The sequence below is a fragment of the Salvelinus alpinus genome, chromosome 14 (genome assembly GCF_045679555.1).
Source record: "Salvelinus alpinus chromosome 14, SLU_Salpinus.1, whole genome shotgun sequence".
Lineage (NCBI taxonomy): Eukaryota > Metazoa > Chordata > Actinopteri > Salmoniformes > Salmonidae > Salvelinus > Salvelinus alpinus.
Genome location: NC_092099.1, coordinates 47,358,468 through 47,370,635, shown reverse-complemented (window position 1 = coordinate 47,370,635; position 12,168 = coordinate 47,358,468). Strand labels below are relative to the sequence as shown.

At 45.3% G+C, this 12,168-nt stretch overlaps 1 long non-coding RNA gene across 1 annotated transcript in view; it reads right to left on the bottom strand.

The window, feature by feature from the left end:
- LOC139538209 (uncharacterized) overlaps positions 1 to 12,168 on the bottom strand; it is a 48,233-nt gene that overhangs the window by 27,551 nt on the left and 8,514 nt on the right. Inside the window, exon 2 of the long non-coding RNA XR_011667695.1 lies at positions 6,376 to 6,459. This is a non-coding gene — a long non-coding RNA (uncharacterized lncRNA). The remainder of the gene's footprint in view (positions 1 to 6,375; positions 6,460 to 12,168) is intronic.

The window sequence follows — 12,168 nt, the reverse complement described above, 5'->3', positions numbered from 1 at the left end:
AGGCTAGTTGAGAACGAGTTCTCATTTACAACTGCGACCTGGCCAAGAAACCAAAGCAGTGCGACACAAACAACAACACAAAGTCACACATGGAATAAACAAAACATACATTCAATAACACAATAGAAAAAAAGTCTATATACAGTGTGTGCAAATGAGGTAAGATAAGGGAGGTAAGGCAATAATTAGGCCATAATGGCGAAATAACTACAATTTAGCAATTAAACACTGGAGTGATAGATGTGCAGAAAATTTATGTGCAAGTAGAGATACTGGGGTGCAAAGGAGCAAAATAATAATAATAACAGTATGGGGGTGAGGTAGTTGGATGGGCTATTTACAGATGGGCTATGTACAGGTGCAGTGGTCTGTGAGCTGCTCTGACAGCTGGTGCTTAAAGTTAGTGAGGGAGATATGAGTCTCCAGCTTCAGTGATTTTTGCAATTCGTTCCAGTCAATGGCAGCAGAGAACTGGAAGGAAAAGCGGCCAAATGAGGAATTGTCTTTGGGGGGTGAGCAGTGAAATATACCTGCTGGAGCGCGTGCTACGTGTGGGTGCTGCTATGGTGACCAGTGAGCTGAGATAAGGTGGGGCTTTACCTAGCAGAGACTTATAGATGACCTGGAGCCAGTGGGTTTGGTGACGAATATGAAGCGAGGGCCAGCCAACGAGAGCATACAGGTCGCAGTGGTGGGTAGTATATAGGGCTTTGGTGACAAAACTGATGGCACTGTGATAGACTACATCCAATTTGCTGAGTAGTGTTGGAGGCAATTTTGTAAATGACATCGCCGATATCAAGGATCGGTAGGATAAAAAGTTTTACAAGGGTATGTTTGGCAGCATGAGTGCAGGATGCTTTGTTGCGAAATACGAAGCCGATTCTAGATTTAAGTTTGGATTGGAGATGCTTAATGTGAGTCTGGAAGGAGAGTTTACAGTCTAACCAGACACCTAGGTATTTGTAGATGTCCACATATTCTAAGTCAGAACCGTCCAGAGTAGTGATGCAGGACAAGCGGGCACGTGCGGGCAGCGATTGGTTAAAGAACATGCATTTAGTTTTACTTGTGTTTAAGAGCAGTTGGAGGCCACGGAATGAGAGTTGTATGGCATTGAAGCTCGTCTGGAGGTTAGTTAACACAGTGTCCAAAGAAGGGTCAGAACTATACAGAATGGTATCGTCTGTGTAGAGGTGGATCAGAGAATCACCAGCAGCAAGAGCGACATCATTGATATATACAGAGAAGAGTCGGCCCTAGAGAATTGAACCTTGTGGTACCCCCATAGAGACTGCCAGAGGTCCAGACAACAGGCCCGAGAATTGAACCTTGTGGCACCCCCATAGAGACTGCCAGATTTGACACACTGAACTCTGTCTGAGAAGTAGTTGGTGAACCAGGCGAGGCAGCCATTTGAGAAACCAAGGATGTTGAGTCTGCCGATAAGAATGTGGTGATTGACAGAGTCGAAAGCCTTGGCCAGGTCTATCAATACAGCTGCACAGTATTGTCTCTTATGATATCGTTTAGGACCTTGAGCATGGCAGAGGTGCACCCATGACCAGCTCAGAAACCAGATTGCATAGCGGAGAAGGTACAGTGGGACTCGAAATGGTCGGTGAGCTGTTTGTTAACCTGGCTTTCGAAGACCTTAGAAGGCAGGGTAGGATAGATATAGGAGAGCCTTAGCTTTCCTAACTGCCTGTGTATATTGGTTCCTAACTTCCCTGAAAAGTTGCATATCGCGGGGGCTATTCAAATGCAGTACGCCACAGGATGTTTTTGTGCTGGTCAAGGGCAGTCAGGTCTGGAGTGAACCACATGCTATATCTGTTCCTGGTTCTAAATGTTTTGAATGGGGCAATCTCTCTCTCTCTCTCTCTCTCTCTCTCTCTCTCTCTCTCTCTCTCTCTCTCTCTCTCGCTCTCTCTCTCTCTCGCTCTCGCTCTCTCGCTCGCTCTCTCAGCTCCCTGCGTTACCATAGTGATGTGCTTGGTACTGTACCTCCAGCGAGCAGTTACCGAGGTAAAACACCTCTGATGTTAACGGATAATTACTGGCAGGCTCTGCATGCTTTCACAGAATATACAAACATTTATCTTGAACAGAGTGAAATCAATACATGATATGATGAGCGAAAACTGTGATGGGCGACTGGGAGATTCAAAGAAAAATGTACACTCAATCAGTCGGAAAATCAAGTATAATATTGACTCGTAGACTGAGTGTATTCTCACGCTAGAATTTGATAGATATCCTCTGACTTCCCCTTCCGTAGATCCAGGCTCAAGGATTGGCTTTCAACTGGAAGTATTCATATTGACAGCACGGATTCAAGTAACATAGAGAGAGTGATCAGATATATATTTTCAATACCAGAGGCATAGATGTACAAAGTTCTGAAAACTGCTATCGACTTCAGAACAAATAATAGGCATAGCACTCAATATAATACCATTCAAATTCCTATTTGTGCCATTTTGAAACTTGAAGCCAAGTAATTTGAGACAGATGCATCACAACTGAATAGCCTTTATTAGTTATAGACAGACACATCATACAATTTAACATTTTCTAGGGAAGGGAGTCATTCTATTGAGACAGCTGAGGATACTACTTCTATGATATTAGTCAGCCAGAATCTTCTATGGTATTAGTCATCCAGAGTCTATGGTATTAGTCAGCCAGTCTTCTCTGAAGTTATTGGGCTTGTTTGAGTGGTAAGGCTGAAGCAACCGATTGCAGGGAAAGAGAAAGGGGGTATCTAGTCAGTTGCACAACTGAGTGCATTCAACCGAAATGTCTCTTCCTCATTTAACCTAACCCTTCTCAATCAGAGAAGTGTGGGGTGCTGTCTTAATCGACATCCACATTATCAGAGCCCGGGGCGCAGTTGTTGTAGGTGTTTAACTGCCTTGCTCAAGAGCAGAACGGCAGATTATTGCACCTTTCTGCCTTGGGGTTTCGAACCAGCAACCTTCCGGTTGCTCTTAATCGCTAGGCTAGAGACGGAAGTCGAGGAGTGAAGTCAGGGGAGGTGCGTCTGCCACAGCTGAAAGTCAGACACTGATGTGGTTTTCCAACAGCAAGGCTAAGTGCAACATGGCAGTGTTGCCATTGTTTGTAAAGGTTTTTATTTGTAATGTCAAAATAAACATGTCTCCAGCCCCCATATCACACACTGACAAACTGTAAATACACACTCAGTGTGAAGTGTATTAGGTACAGCACCCCATTTACGAAAATGGTTCACTCCTACAGACAGTGAGTCATGTGGCCATGGCTTGCTATATAAAGCAGGCAGACAGACATCGAGGCATTCAGTTACTGTTAGATTGTTTGCTAGAATGGGCAAAACGAGTGACCTAAGCCACTTTGAGCGTAGTATGATCGTCTGTGCCAGGCGCACCAGCTCTAGTATCTCAGAAAGGCCGGCCTCTTGGGCTTTTCATGCACAACAGTGTCTAAGGGTTTACGAGAATGGTGCGACAAACAAACAACATCCAGTCAGCGACTGTCCTGTGGGAGACTGTCGCCGATGAAACGTTGAAAGACAATGGCAAGAATCATGCAAGCTAACAGGTGGGCCTGTTAGACAAATAACGTAATTTGTACAAATCTATTGTATACATATGAATCCTGGCAAAAGTTGCGTTCTGTTTCAGTGATGTCTTTGGCCCTGTTCGCGTGGGTCAAACAAAAACAATCTAATGAATGACAAATAGTGCCGCCCATAATTCAGGCAAGTTTCAACTGGTGAGGAGCAACTGCAGAAAATTGAAGGCAACTGCAGTCGAAACACCATGACCTTAGATAACATGGTTGTTGTAAATCCCTGCAGTCGGCATGTAGGCCATGACCTTAGATAACATGGTTGTTGTAAATCCCTGCAGTCGGCATGTAGGCCATGACCTTAGATAACATGGTTGTTGTAAATCCCTGCAGTCGACATGTAGGCCATGACCTTAGATAACATGGTTGTTGTAAATCCCTGCAGTCGGCATGTAGGCCATGACCTTAGATAACATGGTTGTTGTAAATCCCTGCAGTCGACATGTAGGCCATTACCTTAGATAACATGGTTGTTGTAAATCCCTGCAGTCGGCATGTAGGCCATGACCTTAGATAACATGGTTGTTGTAAATCCCTGCAGTCGGCATGTAGGCCATGACCTTAGATAACATGGTTGTTGTAAATCCCTGCAGTCGACATGTAGGCCATGACCTTAGATAACATGGTTGTTGTAAATCCCTGCAGTCGGCATGTAGGCCATGACCTTAGATAACATGGTTGTTGTAAATCCCTGCAGTCGACATGTAGGCCATTACCTTAGATAACATGGTTGTTGTAAATCCCTGCAGTCGGCATGTAGGCCATGACCTTAGATAACATGGTTGTTGTAAATCCCTGCAGTCGACATGTAGGCCATGACCTTAGATAACATGGTTGTTGTAAATCCCTGCAGTCGGCATGTAGGCCATGACCTTAGATAACATGGTTGTTGTAAATCCCTGCAGTCGGCATGTAGGCCATGACCTTAGATAACATGGTTGTTGTAAATCCCTGCAGTCGGCATGTAGGCCATGACCTTAGATAACATGGTTGTTGTAAATCCCTGCAGTCGGCATGTAGGCCATGACCTTAGATAACATGGTTGTTGTAAATCCCTGCAGTCGGCATGTAGGCAATGACCTTAGATAACATGGTTGTTGTAAATCCCTGCACTCAACATGTAGGCAATGACCTTAGATAACATGGTTGTTGTAAATCCCTGCAGTCGACATGTAGGCCATGACCTTAGATAACATGGTTGTTGTAAATCCCTGCAGTCGGCATGTAGGCCATGACCTTAGATAACATGGTTGTTGTAAATCCCTGCAGTCGGCATGTAGGCCATGACCTTAGATAACATGGTTGTTGTAAATCCCTGCAGTCGACATGTAGGCCATTACCTTAGATAACATGGTTGTTGTAAATCCCTGCAGTCGGCATGTAGGCCATGACCTTAGATAACATGGTTGTTGTAAATCCCTGCAGTCGACATGTAGGCCATTACCTTAGATAACATGGTTGTTGTAAATTCCTGCAGTCGACATGTAGGCGCAAGTGAGATCATTTTTATCTCCATAATGCAACGCACTTTGAAAGGCCGTGTTCGAGAGGATAAAAACCGCAATGTATCATGGGTAAATTGTGACTGACTGACTGCGCTACAAATAATAATGAGTCGTTGTTTATGATGCAAGGTGATTTGTAGATCAGTCCGCGCGCAGTCGCCCGCAGTCATTTTGATGCCCCCAAACACAGCCATTGTCTGCTAATCTTTATGCTTATAGCTTGGATTCAATCTACCCTCTCACACAGGGGAGTCGTAATTAGTGAAGATAACACGGCAGACGATCAATACAACTTAAATATTTTCTGCATATTTAAAACTGCCATCCCAGAGACTGATCCTCACATTTCCTCACATTTAATCCTCAGCAGTTTATCTTGCCACAGAGGTGCTGGGGAGAGTTAGAGTTAGGGCTCAGAGTTAGGGCTCAGAGTTAGGGCTCAGACTCACACCAATAGCTTTTGCTGGCCGAGAGTACTTAGCACCTCTGAACGTATTTTGCTAACCGATTTTCTCTCTGGAAAACCGAGTGCGCGCTCTCTCTCTCTCTCTCTCTCTCTCTCTCTCTCTCTCTCTCTCTCTCTCTCTCTCTCTCTCTCTCTCTCTCTCTCTCTCTCTCTCTCTCTCTCTCTCTCTCTCTCTCTCTCTCTCTCTCTCTCTCTCTCTCTCTCTCTCTCTCTCTCTCTCTCCTCTCTCCTCTCTCCTCTCTCTCTGGAAAAGCGAACAATTTCTCAACAGATAGAAAAGTAAGAAAGAGCTTAAGACGGGCAGCCAACTGAACTAATATCCTCATCGCCATCCACCTCAAGCTATGGACGTCCTGGAAGATATTCCAATGTGCTCACAGTTGCAGAGGATGGAATGCACCTGTGCTCGCCAGCAGCAAAGTAGACATAGCAGCCCTCGGTCACTGCTGGGGCATTGCAGTTGGAAGGAGTCTTGTGCTCTAAATTGGCTTATCATAAGCTTGTCCATATTCTCCTAAAGCCACAAATAAGGTTAATGCCACTCAATTGCGCCAACTTGATCGAGAGAATACATTAAAATATCTCTATTGCCACCATACCTCTATGCACTACCAAATGTGTTTTTAAACAATTTGCCTTAAGAACCAGGGGAGGCCCAGAGCAATAAGATGGTGTAATTAAGCAGATAGCATCTGTGATGCAATCTCAGAGAGTTCCTGGGTGGTCAGACACACCCACACTACAGCACTTGGACAGGAAGTTTAATTAGGATCAGAGGAGGAGGCTTACCTCTTGAGGGGCATCTCGGACAGACAGCTTGGCCCAGCAGTTCATAAACACCTGCAGTTTCGCATTGACCACTTGACTGAGCACCTGCAAGAGGAGGGAGGGGAAGGGGGGGGGGGGGGCACAGCGGGGGCAACCCAGTTACCACACAGCTAAATAAACCGCACTCAGCGGTTCTACAGACAAGCTCAAAGTCTGTGATCTGTCACTACTCAGATACTGTATACTACCTTGAAAACCTGTTTGAACCAACGTTGATCAATGAGATTACAAGCTATATTCACCCACTCACAAAGACAACCAAAAATGTTCAATGATTTATCACTATGATTTCAACCATCTAAAAAGCACAACCAAATTACAATGGTTGAAATTACAATGGTTGAAATTACAATGGTTGAAATTACAATGGTTGAAATTACAATGGTACAAATTAAATGGTACAAATTAAAAACAATGTCTGATTTTTGGTTTAGTTGTCACGCAAATGTACAGTATATCACTGCGCTTACAACCATTTAAAAGCACAGCAAAATTCAAATGGGAATACAGCGTCAGATATGTTGCTTATTTCATTAACAGATTATGGTGTTGTCACTGTGCTTCATCTAATAGAAGACCCAAATGACCTGGATTGTAGTTGAAATTACATTAAAAGTACATGGTGCAATGGATCACTGCCGTTCGAGATCTGCATAGATTATTATAGCAATTGTGAAGATCTCTACAGACCTGTGACGACCTACTGTATGCATGCTATCTTTATTTAACATGCTTGCTTTATATGATTACATAACAAGAAATGTGTAGTTACAGTAACCTCAACATGTGACCATGGATGTGTTACTCATTTTAAGGTTGAATGTTACATTAGTTTGTAAGATAGCCTTAACTTTAGTCTATTTACTGTATTACAAAGTAATATTGAATTGTGTTTGGTTGACAATGCAACCAAATATCAAGGAGATGTATCTACTTAAAGGAGATCTACTGCTTGGATAGTTCCATCTGAGACACTGGCTTAAACCAATTTGTTAACTTGTCGACAAGTTAATAGGCTATTTATTGTATTTCAAAAGTTATATTGAATTGTGTATGGTTGTCAACACAACCAAATATCACCATTTGAAGGAGATGTATATTCTGACTGGATAGTTCCAGCTGTGCCACTGATTTAATCTGGCTTTAATTCCAGTTTGTCTACAAATAAATTATTGATATGTTGGATTCACATCTCCATCTCCACCAAAAATCAAAGGCAGCCCTTTACACTTGTACCCATATCCGAGTTGAAAATGGCAGATTTGGACACTGATAAGCGCCTAAATTGGAACGCAGTGGCTGTACAGTAATATGCTGCACATGACGTCTGAGCTCTGGCTCCGCTCTTCACAGCTCTGTATGGGTTTTGACTGACAGCCGTTCTGAACTTGAGCACCACACGTGACACTAAAAATAGTTGAAGATTCTTCTTTTAGTCAAAGAAAAGTTAATTGAACTTACTTAATACCTGTGCACACTTTGGAGAGGTGTGTGCGCACTTTGGAGAGGTGTGTGGGCACTTTGGAGAGGTGTGTGGGCACTTTGGAGAGGTGTGTGGGCACTTTGGAGAGGTGTGTGGGCACTTTGGAGAAGTGTGTGGGCACTTTGGAGAGGTGTGTGGGCACTTTGGAGAGGTGTGTGGTCACTTTGGAGAGGTGTGTGCACTTTGGAGAGGTGTGTGGCCACTTTGGAGAGGTGTGTGGCCACTTTGGAGAGGTGTGGGCACTTTGGAGAGGTGTGGGCACTTTGGAGAGGTGTGTGGCCACTTTGGAGAGGTGTGTGGCCACTTTGGAGAGGTGTGTGGCCACTTTGGAGAGGTGTGTGGGCACTTTGGAGAGGTGTGTGGCCACTTTGGAGAGGTGTGGCCACTTTGAAACAACAGTTAGACCTCTCACTCAAACCCTTGTCATTTTTCTTTTATGTTCCACCTACCCCAAATTTTCCAATAATATCCTCATCATGTTACTGAATGCATACAGAGTATTTTCATAGTTCGTTATCAACAAATGTGGCAAAAAGTACAGTAAATGTAAAATAGACATTTGTCCTCTCCTTTAGTCCAATACTTGGAGTAATACTTTTCCCATAACCTTTGAATTGCTACCATGGTTATCGTATGCTTTTCAATTTTTCTTCTGTACAAACATTTCAGTTTAGCCCTATCAATATAGGCCAATTCCCACAAGTGTAAAGGCTTAAAGAATAGGACCAAATCAAAACAACCTTAAAGGCACTTTAAATGAAGTGTGATTTGATTTAGTCATATTCTTTAACTTTGATTTTTGTTTGAGATGAAGACGTGAATCCAACTTATTAATTTGTAAACAAACTGGAATTAAAGCCAGACTAAGTCAGTGGCACAGACGATACATCTGTTTCAAATGTTAATATTTGGTTGCGTTGACAACCAAACACAATTCAATATCACTAAATGTCAATGCATTAGAAATCAACCAGAGATTGAAACTCTAGGCCTATTGTATTGACTATTTTTTGTGGAATTCTGGGTTGAATTGAAACAATAGCTGTTGACGACTTTGCAAATTCTATATAGGCCTAAATAGCATCATTAATGATATATGATTGATAGAGTATGGTCACATTTCATTTGCTCTGTTAAACTTACCCTTTGGTATGACTTCGATAGCAACAGTGAATCTATTAAGTGGAGATTTCTCAACAATCCATCTCATGATACCACATTGGTAATAGTCAGTGACAAATATCATATCATAAAAGCAGATCTGGGCTTGGTTAAAACCTTGGATGGGAGACCAGTTCTCCAGTAAGAGGTGCTGCCCAGTGGATATAACATTGAAGATCTGACATGGTTTTAAAGGTAGAAATTCAACATGGTTTAAACAAGGTTTGTCTATGTTGAAATTTGGTTACCATGGTTTAAATATCACCCTCAAAACAACAGTTTTTTCAAATCCAATGTATTTTCCACGTAGATTCCACATCACAATACGTTGATAAATTACATTGAAACAACGTTGATTCAATCAGTTTGTGCCCAATGGGAGTGTGAGTCTGGCTGACTACAGCTGGTTCTCTCCTATACGTCCCAGACGTTCCTGGCTGCCTGTGAACACCACCCCATCACTACATACTGCAATACACTCTCACGGTCTCCCCGACACACTCTCCCAGTCTCCTCAACACACTCTCCCAGTCTCCTCAACACACTCTCCCAGTCTCCCCAAGACACTCTCCTAGTCTCCTCAACACACTCTTCCAGTCTCCTCAACACACTCACCCAGTCTCCCCAACACACTCACCCAGTCTCCCCAACACACTCTCCCAGTCTCCTCAACACACTCTCCCAGTCTCCCCAACATACTCTCCCAGTCTCCTCAACACACTCTCCCAGTCTCCTCAACACACTCTCCCAGTCTCCTCAACACACTCACCCAGTCTCCCCAACACACTCTCCCAGTCTCCTCAACACACTCTCCCAGTCTCCCCAACACACTCTCCCAGTCTCCTCAACACACTCTCCCAGTCTCCTCAACACACTCTCCCAGTCTCCCCAACACACTCTCCCAGTCTCCTCAACACACTCACCCAGTCTCCCCAACACACTCTCCCAGTCTCCTCAACACACTCTCCCAGTCTCCTCAACACACTCTCCCAGTCTCCCCAACACACTCTCCCAGTCTCCTCAACACACTCTCCCAGTCTCCCCGACACACTCTCCCAGTCTCCCCGACACACTCTCCCAGTCTCCCCTCCTCCCTCTCCCAGTCTCCCCAACACACTCTCCCAGTCTCCTCAACACATTCTCCCAGTCTCCTCAACACACTCTCCCAGTCTCCCCTCCTCCCTCTCCCAGTCTCCTCAACACACTCTCCCAGTCTCCTCAACACACTCTCCCAGTCTCCCCTCCTCCCTCTCCCAGTCTCCCCAACACACTCTCCCAGTCTCCTCAACACACTCTCCCAGTCTCCTCGACACACTCTCCCAGTCTCCCCGACACACTCTCCCAGTCTCCCCAACACACTCTCCCAGTCTCCTCAACACACTCTCCCAGTCTCCCCAACCCACTCTCCCAGTCTCCTCAACACACTCTCCCAGTCTCCTCAACACACTCTCCCAGTCTCCCCGACACACTCTCCCAGTCTCCCCGACACAATCTCCCAGTCTCCTCAACACACTCTCCCGGTCTCCCCGACACACTCTCCCAGTCTCCCCGACACACTCTCCCAGTCTCCTCGACACACTCTCCCAGTCTCCCCAACACACTCTCCCAGTCTCCCCAACACACTCTCCCAGTCTCCCCAACCCACTCTCCCAGGCTCCTCAACACACTCTCCCAGTCTCCTCAACACACTCTCCTAGTCTCCCCAACCCACTCTCCCAGTCTCCCCTCCTCCCTCTCCCAGTCTCCTCAACACACTCTCCCAGTCTCCCCGACACAATCTCCCAGTCTCCTCAACACACTCTCGCGGTCTCCCCGACACAATCTCCCGGTCTCCCCGACACACTCTCCCAGTCTCCTCAACACACTCTCCCAGTCTCCTCAACACACTCTCCCAGTCTCCCCAACACACTCTCCTAGTCTCCCCAACCCACTCTCCCAGTCTCCCCAACACACTCTCCCAGTCTCCCCAACACACTCTCCCAGTCTCCCCAACACACTCTCCCAGTCTCCCCAACACACTCTCCCAGTCTCCCCAACACACTCTCCCAGTCTCCCCAACACACTCTCCCAGTCTCCCCAACACACTCTCCCAGTCTCCTCAACATACTCTCCCAGTCTTCCTAACACACTCTCCCAGTCTCCCCAACACACTCTCCCAGTCTCCCCGACACACTCTCCCAGTCTTCCCAACACACTATCCCAGTCTCCCCAAGACACTCTCCTAGTCTCCCCAACACACTGTATATCATATTGGCTGGCTAGCTGGCTGGCTGGCTGGGTGGGTAGTTGGCTGGCTGGCTGGTTGGTTGGCTTGCTGCTCAGGCAGTGATAGATAGATTTCACATCAGTCATGTAACTGGGTTGGTTAAAGAGCCCAGCTAGCCCACAGCTGCAGCAGGCAAGCAGGCAGGCAGACAGGCAGGATGGCAGGCAGCTAATGTACAGAGAGCAGCAAGTGGGATTGTGTCAGTGAGTCATCATCAATAGCATATTGAATACGCAGGCAGCTCCAAATAGCACCATACCTTCCTTTCCCTGAGGAACTTAGAGCTTTACATCACACACTGTGCAGAATAAATAACTGGTTAATATCAAGATGGGTAATTACACTGAACAAAAATATAAACACAACATGTAAAGTGCTGGTCCCATGTTTCATGAGCTGAAATAAAAGATCCCAGAAATGTTCCATATGCACAAAAAGCGTATTTCTCTCATTTGTTTACATCCCTGTTAGTGAACTTTTCTCCTTTACCAAGATAATCCATCCACCTGACAGGCGTGGCATATTACGAAGCTGATTAAACAGCATGATCATTACACATGTGCGCCTTGTGCTGGGTACAATAAAAAAAACTCTAAAAAAGTGCAGTTTTGTCACATAACACAATGCCGCATGCTGACTGCAGGAATGTCCACCAGAGCTATTGCCAGATAATTGAGTGCTAATTTTTCTACCATAAGCCGCCTCCAATGTCGTTTTAGAGAATTTGGCAGTATGTCTAACCAGCCTCACAACCGAAGACCACGTGTAACCACGTCAGAACAGGACCTCCACATCCAGCTTCTTCACCTGCGGGATCGTCCAAAAAATGATTTCTGCACAAACT